We start from the raw sequence: 15,719 nt of genomic DNA on the forward strand, positions 1-15,719 counted from the left end.
TAGGAATATGCCAGGATGAATGGGTGGAGATGGGGCAAGTTACATCTCTGTCGGAGGGACAGCGCATCCCAGTGCCATGCTCACCAGAAGTGATGAGCGACTCAAGTCTCCCTTCTAACCCTGACTCTTGGTGTAACCTGAGTAATGTGGGCGTCCCGTTGGCCGTGCATCTCCACAATCTGAGCTTTCATCCTTGTAGATCTCTACACCACTATTCCCATCCTTTTCAGGAGGGGGCTTGCAGGGCTTTGCCATGTTGCAGCCTTGTGGAGGAACCCTGTGGTCTACTTGTCCTTGCTCATCCAGTACTACCATCCACCCTCACCCTTCCTTGGTAACTGGGAGTCTTTGTCTTTGAGGAGATGCGCAGGATTATCATTGTGACCAGGGAAGGTTTTAGGGGGTCCCCCACAGTTAGTATAATAATTTTTGAAAGGTGAAGGGGACAGCAGCCCGGTGTAGATCCACCAGAGGGAAAGGTAGGGAAGGCAGACAGGGGAAGGAAGCAGAACCAACTCCATTGGCTTTGAGGTTTAACTCAGGTTCTCTCTCTGTAGCATCTCTTTAGTTGGCCCATGCACTGGTGAAGCACTGCTTGCTGGCCTTTACACTGTGTTTTCACCATCTTGGTGTGCTACCTCCATAAAGGGCTTTGTGGGGGTTCTTGGAGGCCAGATTTACAGGCCTGTGCCGAGGGACTGTCTGCAGCAGTGTGGCTTTCTGAGCCCCTCTGCATCATTTGGAGCCTTTTACTCAGCACGCGGAGAATGACCTGGAGCTCCAAATCACACCTTCAGACTTTAGCAGTTGTTGCCTGCATGGGCTTAGCTAGCTTTTAATCACTGAAGGGCCTTAAAGGACATATGAATTAATGAATGACCCTTCTTATTCCTCCCCTGATAGCCATCCCCACCCTTCAGGTCAGGAGAACAGGGACCCTGCTTCCTTTCATTCTTGCAGCCTCATCTCCTTCCCCAACCTAATCACACGTCCTTCTGAATCGGTCATTGTCTCATCCTGCATGAGGCTGTGAACTCCATGTTAGAGGACAGAATCTGGCAGATACTCTCTGGTCAGGAGTTTCTGTAATGAAATGGGGACACCTTCCCCCTTAGGACAAGCCTTTTTCAGGCTTGGCACCAGCAGAGAAACAGCTCATGGTGATGGAGGAACGTGGACCAGTTGGCCGAAGAGCCACCTGCACCGTCCACAACATCTACACGTTGGAGGCATGTGTTGGGTGCACGCTTTGCAGACTGTGCCTGTCGTCAGTCAGTGTGCAAGGAGCCAAATTCTGAAGCGCAGCCTGCGAATACGCTACCCAGCGCGCAGCCTCTTGTCCTCCGTCCAGCTGGAGAGGAGCCGTCTGCAGAGAGCTCGGGTTTAATTCACTCCCGAGTCTGGATGTATCGTCTGCTCCTGCATGTCGGTTGCCATTAGAAGCCCTCTTCTAGGATGTCTGAGAGCTGTCGTTTATTATACATAGGGAACTATAAGATGAAATCTATAGCTGCAGCTTCAGTGAAGGATAATTCACAAGGGCTTGCCTGGTGGAGCCGGGAGCTAATGCTGTTAAAATGCGTCTCTTCCTGCAAAAAGCAACCCTTTAATGACTCTCAAATGCAGCTTATACAACAACCACACCACTTACATCCTCTCCAAAGATCCGGACTCGGCTAAATGGATTAACTGCTTAGTGAACTCTCCCAATGTGGTGGCCAAGCGCCGACCTTTATAATGGACCAATTAAAAGGTCATTGTTACTTACGGTTGCAGCTTCCTTACATGAGAGCTTCCACACTCCCATCTGGCACTGCAGGCCACCAAAGGCAAATATTGACATTTTAATGTGTTAATAATGGAGCAATAAATTAATCTTTTGGATTCCTCTCTTTGCTTTCTGGAAGGCACCGAAGAGTTAATACGAGAGATGCTTGCAAAGCTGGGAAGCACAGGCAGCAATAAAACCTTGTTGTCAAGGCTTTATCACTAACGAAACTCTTTCCGTGGGGGAGATGCCTTGTCACCTGGTCTGGCACTGAGCAGAGCCAGGCTGGATTCACACTAGGCAGCTCCTGCACCCACCAAGCTGGTGCCACCCTTTGGCTTGCAGCTAGAAAAGACGTTTCATGCAGTTCCAGAGCAGCACAAAGCAAACAAGCCACCATCAAGTCTTACCCAAGGAGATCATTACACCCTGGTGCTGACCCATCCCTCAATGGGAAGGTTCCGACGTCCTTGCATGTGCGGTACCCCTCAATCCATGGTTAGATCTTGATGTCTACTGGCAGGAGAGCCCAAGGCATTCTGCTGTGTTACAGCACTTTATACCGAGCCACCCAGATGGCTGATTTCAGGGATGCCTGTTTTCCTTCAGGGTGTTTAAAGAAACCCTGCTGAGGATGAGAGATGAAACCTTTCCCATCTTTGGAGGAATCTCCCATCCTCTTTTTTTTATTTCTTTGGCAAGCAGCGGGGGGGTTAATTCCTAGCAGAAACATCGCAATCCTTCTGCTGTCACCTGCCTGTCCGGTCCCTAACCTTGAATGATGCACCCTGGCATCCCAAGGGGCCTCCGCTGATTGATTGATCCCTATCTAAGTTGGCAGATGAGGGAGGATATTTACTACGCAGCGGAGAGCCCTTCAGAAAGATGTTTTATTAAGGCTGCTCACAAAACAGGAAATGCAATAAAGCACCAAGAGACAAATGAAGAGAGGTAAATGTACCGTCCTGCCTAACGGGCCAGCCTAACAGCTATAATATACCGGCCTGCACACTCACATAGGTCACTCTTTGGCCATCACCTGAAGAAAGGAATAGCTTCTGTTTTCCAGCTGATGTATTGACCCAATAAAAGGTATTATTACATTGCCTATCACCGCTGACTACAGGAGAGCGTTTTGAAGAGAGTGATGGCTCCCTTTGGAGAGTCACAGAGCAGGAATAAGCGTGTATGGATGTGAGCGTGTCAGCAAGAGAGATTCCTCTGTCTGGAGGGAGCAGGGCTCTCCAAAGACGTTCGACTGGGTTGCTTTTACTGCAGTGTTACAGGAACAGCTTCTCTTTTCTGGGGTGGATTTTGGGGAAAGGGGAACGAGGCCTTTTTAACTGAGGTGCAGTCTGTTAACAGCAGAGCAAGTTTAGAACCCAAGGACGGATGTTGGCTGCTCCTGAGCGTTTGGTACAGCAAGGCAGCTCTGAGCCTGTTTTTATCAGCAAATTTACTCCTGCAGATGATGCGGAGTGAGCCACTGGGTCAGAAACGTGCTCTTTGCCAACCACAGGCATGCATATGTGCACACTCACACACACGCGAGCACAAGCATGCTCCCGCTCACCTTTCCCCGCACGGTATACGCTTCTTCCATAGCAATGAGGAAGTAGGGGATTTAAGAGCTTCTGAGATCGCTCCTGGGTTTTGCTGTTTGTTTGATCCAGTGGCTCTGTATGTGAAATGCATGAGCAGCCCAAACCCCCGTACAGCTCCTTTCCCTCCCCTCGGGTACTCTGAGCACAAGGCTACAGCCTCAGCGGCCCCGTCTTTCCTTTCCCCCCTGGTCCCGCAACTCTCAGTGTAGCAGCCTGGCACTATTTATGGGCTGGAAAGTGATTTTACCTCCTAGCCAGCATATAAAGTGGTGGATAAGACATTTTCTCAAGTGATGGAGGAGATGGCAATCTCGGGGGTGAGCTGTACCGCCCACGTTGTCCCATCTGCAGGGTACAGGGCTCTGGGGCTTGGGGCAGTGGGTGCTTTCCCACATGGTTTCTGCATTGCTGGTCACTAGGGTCACCTCTGTACCATCAGTATAGGGACCCACGTGTGCCAAATGGCTCGCTGCCGCACAGCCGCACTCCTGGAGTTCATTACCTGGAATTATGCATAACGAGGTCCCAGTTGATGTAAGAGCATAGACGTATGTCTGCTCTTGACAGCATAATCCTTCCCACCTTCTCTCCTGCCATAGGGCCCATGAGACACGCTTCAAGGCATGACCCAAGGGGATTAGCTGGACGTGGCTTTGTTCCCTCCGCTGGAGGTGTATGGATTACATGGAGGGGCGCATGGCAGATTAGTCGGCGCTGATTATCTCATTCACAAAAATGTTCCTTTTGAAACTTCAAATGGTGCTTCTGAGCTTTGTGATACAAGGAAGAGTCACAGGGAGACAGAGGGGGATGCTAAGCAATTCAATTCAGAGCTTTTGTGGCCAAATGCACTGGAAATGCTATGGTAATTATAAAGCTTGCTGCACATTTCCAGCGCTTTGTGCCTGCAAGGCTTGCAAACACCCCTCCTCCTCCCCTTTTTATTATGTTTTATTTTTTATAAGGGTTTATATTATATATATATTTTATATACATGCAGACACATACACACTGAACGGAGCTAATCGCAGTTTTAAATTCCAAATGGATTTTCCCTTCCCATAAATCATAGAGTAAATTTGCTATAACAGCCCAAACCAACCTCCCCCTCCCCACACGACCACGTTGCTGGCTGGAGGGAGAAGCGGGCCAGGGTGCATGGCTCACACTCATCAGCCAGGACTCTACTGTCAGTCACTGTGCCCCAAAAACATTTGCAGCAGAGGTCAGAGCTGGTTCAGCAGCAGCCCGAGGTAATTCCAGTCGAGATGCTGGCCGTAACCTAGAGGTAAAATAAAGAAGAAAAGGAGAGGAACTGGCAGGGAGGGAGCCTTAACAGAAGAGTTTCTACTGTTTGAGCTCTGGATGAAGGCTCCTGGTGGTCTTTAGTTACCTCTAACAAGTCCTCGTGTTGCTGGATATAAAAGCAAGTGCCAAGTGTGTGTTACAAATGCATGGCCTGTGCTGGGGGCCTGATGCCCTCCCAACACATGCAATCATGCTGAGCGCTCTGTTTTCCTCCTTCCCCCCTTATTTTTTACTCTCATCCATTCTCACCTCATGCTGTCTCTCCAGCTCTGTCCCTCCTTTTACCATGGGAGCTGCGAAGAGGCAGAGCAGCACCCACTCACTCAGTGCTGGTCCGGGGCACGGTGGTACCAGGGCTGGGGCACAAGACAAGCCGGAGAAGAGCCGTCCCCTGCAAACCTCCTTGTGCAAAAGTCCTGTGGTGAAACCAACCCCTCGCTTCTTACCTCTCCAGCCTGCGGGAGCCAAGCTCTGCTTCACCAGTCTCCATCCAGGCTTCTCTCCGCCTGGGGGTCCTCCAGAATTTGCCTCTTAGTTCATTGTGAGACGCATCCTATTAGAGGGTTTTGGGTTTTGCTGCATTGGGACTCTACCTCTCCCCTCCATGCATCAAATGTGGAAGGATGGAAAGTAGCTGGCACATCAGGATATTCATCATGCTCCTTTCTGGCCATGTTAGGGTGGGTTATATATCTTAAGGACATGGCCACATGATGGATGCTGGTATGTCTAAGCTGATTTTCTGGGGTCCTCGGAGGCACAGCTTCATGCATGTTTGCCAGACAGGCTGAAGTCTGCTGAGCAATGCATGCGTCATAGTTTTGACACTGTGGACTGTCTGAAGGGAGTCTCCTTTCATTCAGGCTGTCGGTGACTTTCCACAAGAGCAAAAAGATCTGACGTCTGTTTCCATGCCCGCAGCCTCACGAGTATTCATGAGGGCAGCTGGGCTCTTCTGGGTAGCCATGGATTATCAACTAGAAATGAAGGATGCATACCCTAACGTCCAGACCCCTGGAACAGTTTGGGCTTGAAGGTTTTCTTTCTGTTTTGCTTTTCTCCTCTTCTCTTTGCTTCTGAACTGGGTTTCTGTAGTTTTGTTCTCTGCTCCCTGGTCTGACTTTCCTATCCGTGCATGACTTTCTCTGACCCGGGCCAGCTGGTGCAGAGCCCACAGCCCCAGCAGCAAGCGGTCAGAGTGGCTGGACGCCAAGAAGGAATCTGCTGCCGTGCCACTCCAAGAAGCCAGGGCAGTTTGCAAGTGGTGGGGAAATGTGGGCAGGGAGCACTGAGAGGAGACTTGCACTCTGCTTGGCTCATCCTCTGCCACCTCTCCTCCCTGCAAAATCCTTCCTTTCCCAAATTCCCCTGCAGACAGAGAGGGCAAAGATGATATGAAAGGCAAAGCTGTGAAATGGTAAAACTGTGGGAACAGGCTGGAATTAATTCGGTGGTTCAAGGGGTACAACTGAGAAGCTACCAGGACATCTCAGAAATTGCTGCCAGCGACTCCATTGTTGGTCTGTAGAAAGAGCAAGATATTGATCAGCTCTGGGCTGGCACCAGGGGTGTCTGTAAGAAAGGTCCTGAACTAGGGATTTTTCCCAGTGAGGAAGCTTGGTGGAAATGACAGGGAAGAGTTGGGAGGATGCACTTGGGTGGAAATGAGTCACAAGTCAGTTATGCTTGGGAGGGAGGGTTTGTCAAGTACCCCAACAAATGTCCCAGCAAAGGGGAGGGTGTTGGGTATGAGGAACTCAGAGCTACCTCTGTGCATCTCTGGCTCGTGTAGGCAGCAGTGAGACCCATGCTCTTGTGTAGACATTGTACTGCTAAATAGAGTATTGGACTGGGAGGAACAGGACGGACTTGGGAAACTGCAGGTCAACTTTTGGTTTAGCCACAGTTTTCTTTGAGCAAGGGATGTAGAGATGGGGGCTAGAATTAACATGGAAAACTCTTAGATGCTATTTTGATGACTACATGGAGTAGAAATTGGTAGAAATTGAAATGCAGCACTGAGCTGCAGAGTGCTGGAGCACCTTCGTGTATAAATGGGATGAGCATGCCACAAATTTCAGCCTGTGTTGCAAGCGCTGGGTTTACTGGAGGGTCACCTGCAATATCTTCTGGTGTGATGTATAATGAGCAGTGCTGGCCACAGATGAAAGAGGCTGTGTGGTAGGGCTTGGTGCTATGGGAACTCCCCAAGCTTTGCTGTCCAAGCCATCCAGGGATGGCCACATTAGCAGCTCTCTGCTCTCAGACCTCACTGAGCCAACTCACCATCACGGTGCTGCTGGAGCAGGCATCTTTCTGACAGTGAAGTGTCCCAACAGCACGTGGTTATTAAAGATCCCCTGCTACTGTCAAAAGGCACCTTTAAGTTTTACTCGTGGCTCACTTTCCTTTCCAGGATTTTTTTTTCTTAGAGGAAACCCCCCCATCTCCTCTAAACTATCACTTGAATCTGGCATTTTGTCTTAAACTTCTGCCACATTGTACCTCCAAGGAAGCTGTTTCAATAATGACATATCAGTGTCCATAAGTGCTCTAAAGTGTTTTAAAAACCAGCCCTAAGTGCTTGATTTACCTTAAAGCACCCCATGCATGCCCCCAACAGATTAGAGATTCTTGTCTTTCCCTTCTAGTTCCCCAACAATTAAAATTGTCCTGTACTTTTTGCCCATAATGCCCAGCATGATTAAAAAGCCATATTTTTTTTGTAGTGGCTTGATGATTTATAGACAATGAGATTTTATCAGTAGAGCACCACATTAAGAAAATGCTTGTTAATTATCTGCTGGTTAATATGATAATTTAGCAAAAAAACCAACATCTATTAAGAGCTTCTCATTAGGTGAAATGCTTCTCATTTTTAACACACAAAGTGTCCAAGTTAATGAGGTTCACCTTCAATTTGTAGCTTGCTCAGAGATTAAAAGCTCCCTCCATTTATAACTCTTCCCATCACTCCATTTGTAAAAGCCGACACAAGCCGAGCTTGAATACCTGACTGCTGCACTGCCTCTTCAAAGACGAGACGACAAAAACCCGTATTCCTTCATGAAAGCCTTTCCAGCCCAACGCACCTCTCCGTCCGTCCCCTGCTGTTTCTATTTTTGCAGACCTGACACTACTGAGGTGGAAGTTAGACAGAACCAGAAGTGAACCAGATGATGCCCATGGTGTTAGGGACAATTTGAGGACTACTCTGCCAGCTCTGTGTCACCGAGACCAACCTCTGATCTCACTGACATCAGTGGAAACCTAAGTCCACTGAAACTGGTGGAGCTTGTCACCTCCAGAAAGATCAAACTTTGGCTACATGGATCAGAATTCCTTCCTTTCATTCACCATTTGAGAATGAATTATTTTGGGGCATAAATCTGGTATACGCAACAGTTTGGGGCAGCTTTACCTTAAGGACTGTGGTGGGGAGGGGATTCTTAAGAGGAAGGGGTCTTTTGCATTCTAGAAAACTGGCTCCTTCATGAGATGCCTCCCATGAGTGTCGTATTTGCAAATCTCAGGCCCTACAGAACACGTTCAGATGCAGCTTCATCCTTTTCTCCCCTTTCTGGGCACCTTCTTCTGGATAAGGCTGTGTGGCTGGGTTGATGCTTGTTTTCCTGCCAGACCATATAGTTTCCATGGAGAGCCTGACCTTTACAGGTGGGGTTGGAGGCAGCTACTACTCTTCAGGAATCATTTTGCAGTTCAGAGGTACATCATATCCACTTTGTCCATTTGGAGAATGCTCTAAAACCCCAGTAAATACTCTTCAATTCCGCCTCTGTTTGTTCCTTTCTCATTTTGGAACAGATAGCAAAGTCCATCTGCATACTAAAAGCAAGTACCATCCGGCGTTAGCATGTGAACAATCATTAGAAATGTTTAGGGAAAATATTTGTGATCAGGCTTTTCTTCCCCAAATTAAAATTTCCTGTTGCTGTGGTTTTTTCCCCTCACCATTTCTTCCGAACTTTGCCACCCACAATGAATATTCAGGCTGACTTTGTATAAACCACATGATGAAAAGAAATTCCTTAATCGTCCCGTTTTACACCCTTCCTTTTCATCCTTCAGCTATTCAACCCTTGCCTCTATCAGAACAGATCGGCCAGTTTAATTTCATAGTGGCCCATGGATTAAAGATTGCATCAAGCCTGTGAAATGACTGTGATAATCAGATTGTGAGGGCCCACGTTTATCTCACTTGGCAAGTAGCAGCTTAGATAAGCTCCACGTTGAAGAGAAGGGCTCTTTTTGGTTGTGGGTTGTTTTGGTTTTTTTTTTTTCCTATCAGTCTTGCAAACTGATCCTGAAATCCAAGACGCAAGTTGGGTCCTCTCTGTCTTACAACACGTCACTAGTAATAAAGGTTCAGCAGCCCAAATGAAGAACTTCTTGACAGCTCTGTAAAATATACTGTCTTCAAATTATGCCTTTGGGGACCCGTCTCCCACCTCGCTGCTGTCAAGAGGCTGGTGAACATGTCTGCCTGGAAATGAGTCAACAATTTGAGCGGGCAACTGGAAGGAGTAAAACCCAGTGCATGCTGTATTTGATTAATGCCAAGGCGATGAGAAGGAAAAGAAAGAAGAACTTCCTTTTGTCACTGCAGTTAACAAATCTGTCTCTGAATACAGACAGCAGCTGCAGCATGCAGGAAGAGGGCACTTTACGCATTGCCCTTTTTTAGGACAGATCAGTTTAAACACTTTAGTCACGCCGCTTTAATCATCTTCTGCAAAGCCAGAGTAATCACAGTCTTCTCACGCAATCCTTGTAAGTGAGCCCCTCTAGGCTGCACGGTCATGTAAATAAATAATTACATCAAAAATTCTACATTAAAAGGACATTAAGGCTAGAAAGACAAGCTCTCAAAAGTTGGGAAAGGGCAGGATGTTGGTTGCCGGTGCCCACGTGGGTACATGCATTAGATGCATTAGGATAAAGGCTCTAATTGCACAACGGTAGGGGACAGGAGGCTATCATCTAGGCTGCCTCTCATGAGATGCTCCCATGGCCTGGCAAATCACCTTTCTCATACATCTGCCCGGTTACATGCTCTGTACTTGTTTTTTTTGGCATTACGTTATTTTGAGCATATTAGTGAATGCAATTAAACGGTTGTGTTTTAGACAAGATCTGTGAAGTTCTTCAGAGAGAGCAGGAAATGCAGTTTGCAGTTATCCCACTTGCAAAGTAAAGCAGGTTTGGTAACAGTTCATGAAGCTCTGCTATTTTTTAAATAGGGCAATGGGTGGCGACATGCACGTCTTACAGATGAGGTGTGGACAAGGCCCTTTATTGCTCTGTTGCAATAGGGCATACTTACTGTCAGGAACCTCCTGAGAAGAGGCAGCAGAGCCCCTGGAAAGAATTATCTGCCCATGGCTGGTGAGCCTTTCCAACGGAAATCCCTGGATTACTTCTCTGCTACAGACACAGCTCAAGGAGATGACCTTCAGCAACGTCATCTAAATTCAAAGCTGGATCGAACTTTGGAGTTAGCCCTGCTTTGAGTGGGGAGCTGGACCAGAGACCTCCAGAGGTCCCTTCCAGCCCAAGTTATTCTGTGATTCTGTACTGTTTCCTGATGACCGTGTTTCATTTTCACTTTAAACTTTAGGGTTTACCAAATCTCCAGTTTTCTTGACTTACGAAGGGAAGCAAAACTCTCATAAAGACCCGATTTTCTCAAACAGCTTCTGTCTTCTCTGCTGCAGAGGAGATGCAAAGGCTGCGGTTTGCAGCAGCAGTCCACTGCACAGCAGTGGCACCAGGTGGAAGCAATGAAGTGGGTGTGTGATACTGAAGGGGAGAAAAGCTGATGCCAAGATTTAGGCATGGAAATGTAGAGCTGGTTTTAAATTCTGTCCCAAAATGTTTTTCTGATGGAAAAGCATGATTGAGCAGGAAGGCTTATGACTATTAGCATAGGGTTTTAAGTGACAGATAGCTAAATTTGGACACTCATTTGAAGATGGGAAAACTCAGAAGTTCAAAAGTGTGTGACTGTCCCATTAGTGCGCCTCTTACCCTGTGAATATTTCAGTTATTTATCCTTTGCTAAAACTTAGAACAACTTCAGGAGAGCTTGATTCTGCTTGATTCAGAGCAGGGACTAAAGCTTGACCTAAACTCATTCCAGAAAATATAGCTTAACCACAACTCTACTTCTTTTTGCCCCCTCGTCCATTGCAGAAGATCTCAGATTCATTAAAATATTTTAAAAATGAAATCTTGATTATTCATTTCTCCTCATTCAAAAGAGATTTTTTGTTTTGCGGCCAGCCCTATTTCAGCCCTGACTCTACCACAAAAGTCCTTTCGTCATGCACACACAGAAAGTAATTTAGACTAAAATCTTCTTTGTTGACCATTCATTGAAACCAAGCAGTCTGCTTTGTAAAAATGTTGAATAGTTAAAATTGCAACTAAAACGAATGGCACCTTCAAGATCTAACAAAGAGAGCTCTAAAAAAGGCTAACCTTTTGGAAAAAAATGGGTCATGGCAAGCTCAAATCCAACAGTCATAATGGAGAAATGTTTTCTGTCTCTGTGTCTCAGCTCCTAGCATTTACTGTGATGATCATACTACAACTTCATCTCAGGAGAGTGTTTTGAAAGTAAATTCATTCATACTAGTGAAAATTCTGGCATGGGGGAACAGCAGAGAAAAGAATTTGAAATTTATAATGCTGCCTTTCAAGCAAGGCTCATATACTGTGCAGAAAAATAAGGGATGGGGTTATCCACTGAATGACAGGGAGAAACCTGGTGCCTGACTCAATAAGCATGTTGTATCCTGTGAGCCAAGTTCTGGAGACAAAACCCATGCAACCATGTAATTAAGATTATAATATAATGAATATATATGAAAGAGGTTGAATTAAAGTATGTATACTGGCAATTTTGGCATTTCCTATCTTTGATTTTAAACCTCAGGCTTGTAAATAACTTTCTCTTTTTTCTTTTCTCCTTTTTTTAAGAAAAAAGGCTACATTTCCATGAATTCCTCCTTCTTGCCCGCTCTGTATGTTGTCACTAGGATTTGTCTCTCAGATTCATCCTGCAGAGCTCCTTTGCTTGTACTAACCCTGATGGGATGACAGTGTGCTCTGTGTTGATCAGCATGCGAGGAGCATAAAAGTCTCCTTTATGTCTGCTGACAGCGGAGAAAGTGTGAGATGGGAGCACCAGGCTACGTCTGTGCTGGCAAACTAACACGGACTGGGGCTTGGGCTGGCAGCACCGACATGTGGTCATCGAAGCTGTGAGCATGCTTCTTTGTGAGGTTTTGGTCTAAGCCCACTAGCGCAGTCCCAAAACAATGCCTTGTCATGGTTTGGGTTCCAGCAAATGTCTGTCCATCACTCCAGATACTCTCAACCAACATCTGCATGTGTCAAGGTCTTCTTCTATCTCATTCCTTTTTTGTTCTTTACTCTTGCTGGTGAAAGGGCTGGAAGGAATGTCCTGTGAGAAGCAACTAAGGACTTTGGGTTGTCTGGTTTGGAGAAAGGAGGCTGAGGGGGGACCTCATTGTTCTCTACAGCTTCCTGAAGAGGGGAGGCAGAGGGGGAGGTGTTGATCTCTTCTCCCTGGGATCGACTGATAGGTTGTGTGGGAATGGTTCAAAGCTGCACCAAGGGAGCTTTAGACTGGACATTAGGAAGCATTTCTTTACTGAGAGAGTGGTCAGACAGTGGAACAGGCTTCCTAGAGAGGTGGTTGATGCCCCAAGCCTGTCAGCGTTTAAGGGGCATTTGGACAAAGCCCTTAACATGCTTTAACCTTTGGTCAGCCCTGAAGTGGTCAGGCAGATGAACTAGATGATTGTTGTAGGTCCCTTCCAACTGAAATGGTCTGTTCTGTTCTGTTCTATTCTATTCTCTCTTCAGTCATTGCTTGGGAAGGCAAAAGGGGCCCTAATGATTTTATGGAGAAAAGTTTCCTTACTCCAAGTTCTTGTCCTAAATAAGAGGGGACTGTGGCAAGGGAAGTCCCAAGTTGCTTTTGCTGTGGTGGGCTAGCATATCTTCAAGTGTCCCTGCTTTACCCCAGTGCTTTCCTGGATGGGTGAGGGGAAGGAGCATGGTCAGTGCAAACAAACGGCTCAGGGGATGTAGTCACCATGTACTAACAAACCTTTCTTGAGTAATTGGAAAGCTGAAGTTTCTGGAGGTTTTTTAACTTAGCAAATACATGACCCCCAGGGAGTGGGAAAAGCCATTCCCCAGACATCAGAATGACTCCGTCTCTTTTCTCATGTCAAATCCCTATTCCAAAGCAGGGAAGAGGCAGCGCTGCTCACCCTAGAATCTTTTTTAATGGTTTGTTCGATGCATTTTGACTTGGAATGAGTTGCACTAATTTCTTATTGAAACCCAGGTTTCCTCCCCTCCGCTCTGCTTCCACCTCCTCTGGCAAATAATAACACAAATAACTAACTAACCAGCCTGCAGCAGACACCCAGCTTGGGAAGCATCAGCTGGGCCAATTAAACTTTGGCAAAGTAATAAAGATCAGAAAACAGGGTGTGAGCAGCCCGAGTTCCCTGACAGCTTTAAGTAGCAGCTGAGAATGATGCTTGGCATCAGGAAAAGCTGAAGCAAATGACTCTCTCTCTAGCTACCTTAATGGTTGTTAGCTGAGCCCACTGTTGCCCTCACCTGCTTCTCCTGTTGACCTCCTGGGGAGGCCTGACCCTGAGACATTATCTTGCATCACTGTACAATGACAGTAAATGTTGATTTCATCAGCTAAGTCTAGATCTCACTCCATTGTGTTACTAAATCAGCGTCATTTAAAATGCACTTAGCTCAGAGACTTCTCTTAGCCCCATGCATTAATTCACACTTAGCCACATTAAATTTCATATTCTACTTCTGTGCCTATTCACCTTCTCTATTAAGATCAGCCTGCAAAATGGTTACGTCCTTCTGAGTCCTAACCACTGCCCTTATTTCATTATCTCCAGCAAATTCAATGATCGCCCATGTCTGAATCATTAATGAAAAACATTACAGGATACCAGCCCAAATGAAGATCTTTCTGAGATTTGATCCTTTTCCAGCTCTGCAGAACATACATGATTTCAAACCACCTTTCTACAAGACCAGATAAGAAAAAAAAAAAAAAAAAAGAAAAAAAAATACTGTCATGCCTCCGTTAGTTTCTTTCTATATAGATGGACAACACTGCACAAAAGGCTCTTCCCTTACTAGCCTAAAGAATGGTCTTCTCATCATGGGATGTTGCTGCCGAGGAGGGTTATTCAACCATGAGCTTTTATCTAGCAGTGACATATAGCTTTGGCCACAACTGTTCAGGCTGTTGAAGTGGTATCAGGTGTTACGGTTTCTGTTTACTGGTCCCAAATGAGGTCAGAGGTGTTGTTTTAACCCCTATAAAGCCAGACTGAGTGATCATCTGTATCCCAAAGAGAGACACTGCTGATCCCACCTTACTTGACGAGAAGTTGTCAGGCCAGTGCCTTGCTTTAAATTGACCCAACTTTGCCAAGGCTTGAGCTAGATGTGTGACAAGCTGGTGCTGTCTTATCAAGTATCTGCAAGGTGTCTGCATTGCAGGTCAGTAACTGGGAAAGTGGTGGCACATGTTCTGGGTAGAAAGCACTATTCTCTGCAATGATCTTCAAATAAGAGTAATTTTCTCTTGTGCAACTACCTCCAAAGGATTGCAGTGCCAGTATTGGTAATCTGGCACAGTATTAACCTGTATGACTTTGACAAACCAGAGGGATTCAGGAAAGAGCAGCAAGAGGGTCAAGGAGCAGATTTGCCATTTCTCTAGGCAATGACAAGTAGGAGCACATCCTAAGGGACTAAAGATCTCTGAAGTGTGTAAAAACCAGAGAGGGAGAGAAAACCATGTTGTGCAGTAAACTGGATTGTGACTAGAAGAGAATAGTACTTCAGGCTAAATATCAGAGATACCAGTTCCTGATGATCAGGACAGTCCCCAAGAAAAATGACAGACACTCCAGCACTTGGAGTATTTAAACTTATTACTAAAGGGACAGTCCCACCGTGCTGTAGCGATCCTGCCTCTGCCTGGAGGCCATGGTGGTATTCTCAGCCCTGAAACTAATTTCCAACATGATTTTGGAAAGTCAGCTCACCTCTCTATGTCTCTTGTTCCCTTTACACATTGTCTTGACTATTTGAATTTTAAGCTCTACAGAGCAGAGATGATCTACTTAATCGTGTTGTGTCTAGCATAAGAAGGCCTTGATTTTTGGCACTACTGAAATAAAAACTGTATTTTTAAAGATGCTCTGTGGAGCAGACCTGCCACAGGGAGACAGACTGCCTGAGAGGAAAGTTGATTTTATGAATACAATATAAAGTTTGCCCTTGGGATCCTTCTGTCTGTTGTTGCTAATGATCAGTGATTTTCCTGTTCATCCGGTATCGAAAGCAACAGGGAAAAGCAGTGAACGGCCCAGCTGCATTATGAATGAGACGGACACGCAGCTGGGATTGAGATGGGTTGCCCCATGTCACTAAGATGTCACCCTCTCTGCTCGCCCACCCTGGGAAGTCAGATCGGTCACTGCTCCCGCAGCAGCCATCCCTTCTTACTAATTGGCTCTGTAGATGTCATAGCTGTTTGTTGGCTTGAATACTGAATGTGCAGACCCTGGGTCCTCCTCTGATGGCAGACCCTCCGGGAGGGGTGGTGAAGCAGGGCTGGAAGAAAGGCTGCCCATCATCAGAAGGAGCAAAGGCAGCCTCAAGGCTTGGTTTGACTGCAGGGAGAGGCGTATTTGTGGAGGTTTGAAGCTTCATTATTGATCAGCAACTAAAAGGATCTAAGAAACAAAGGCTTCCTCCTCTTTAAAGTTCACTTGCAGAAAATGGTATCACTTGTTCCTTGGGAGTCTGCTTCCCAGGGAAAGGTTGATGTGCTGCGTGTTCCCACTTTGCACAGGCGATACGAGGGTGGGAACAACACTTTGTAGCATGGAGGAGGAAGCACTTGAAAAGGAGAAAGATATTTC

Source organism: Gavia stellata, chromosome 4 (assembly GCF_030936135.1).
Source record: "Gavia stellata isolate bGavSte3 chromosome 4, bGavSte3.hap2, whole genome shotgun sequence".
Lineage (NCBI taxonomy): Eukaryota > Metazoa > Chordata > Aves > Gaviiformes > Gaviidae > Gavia > Gavia stellata.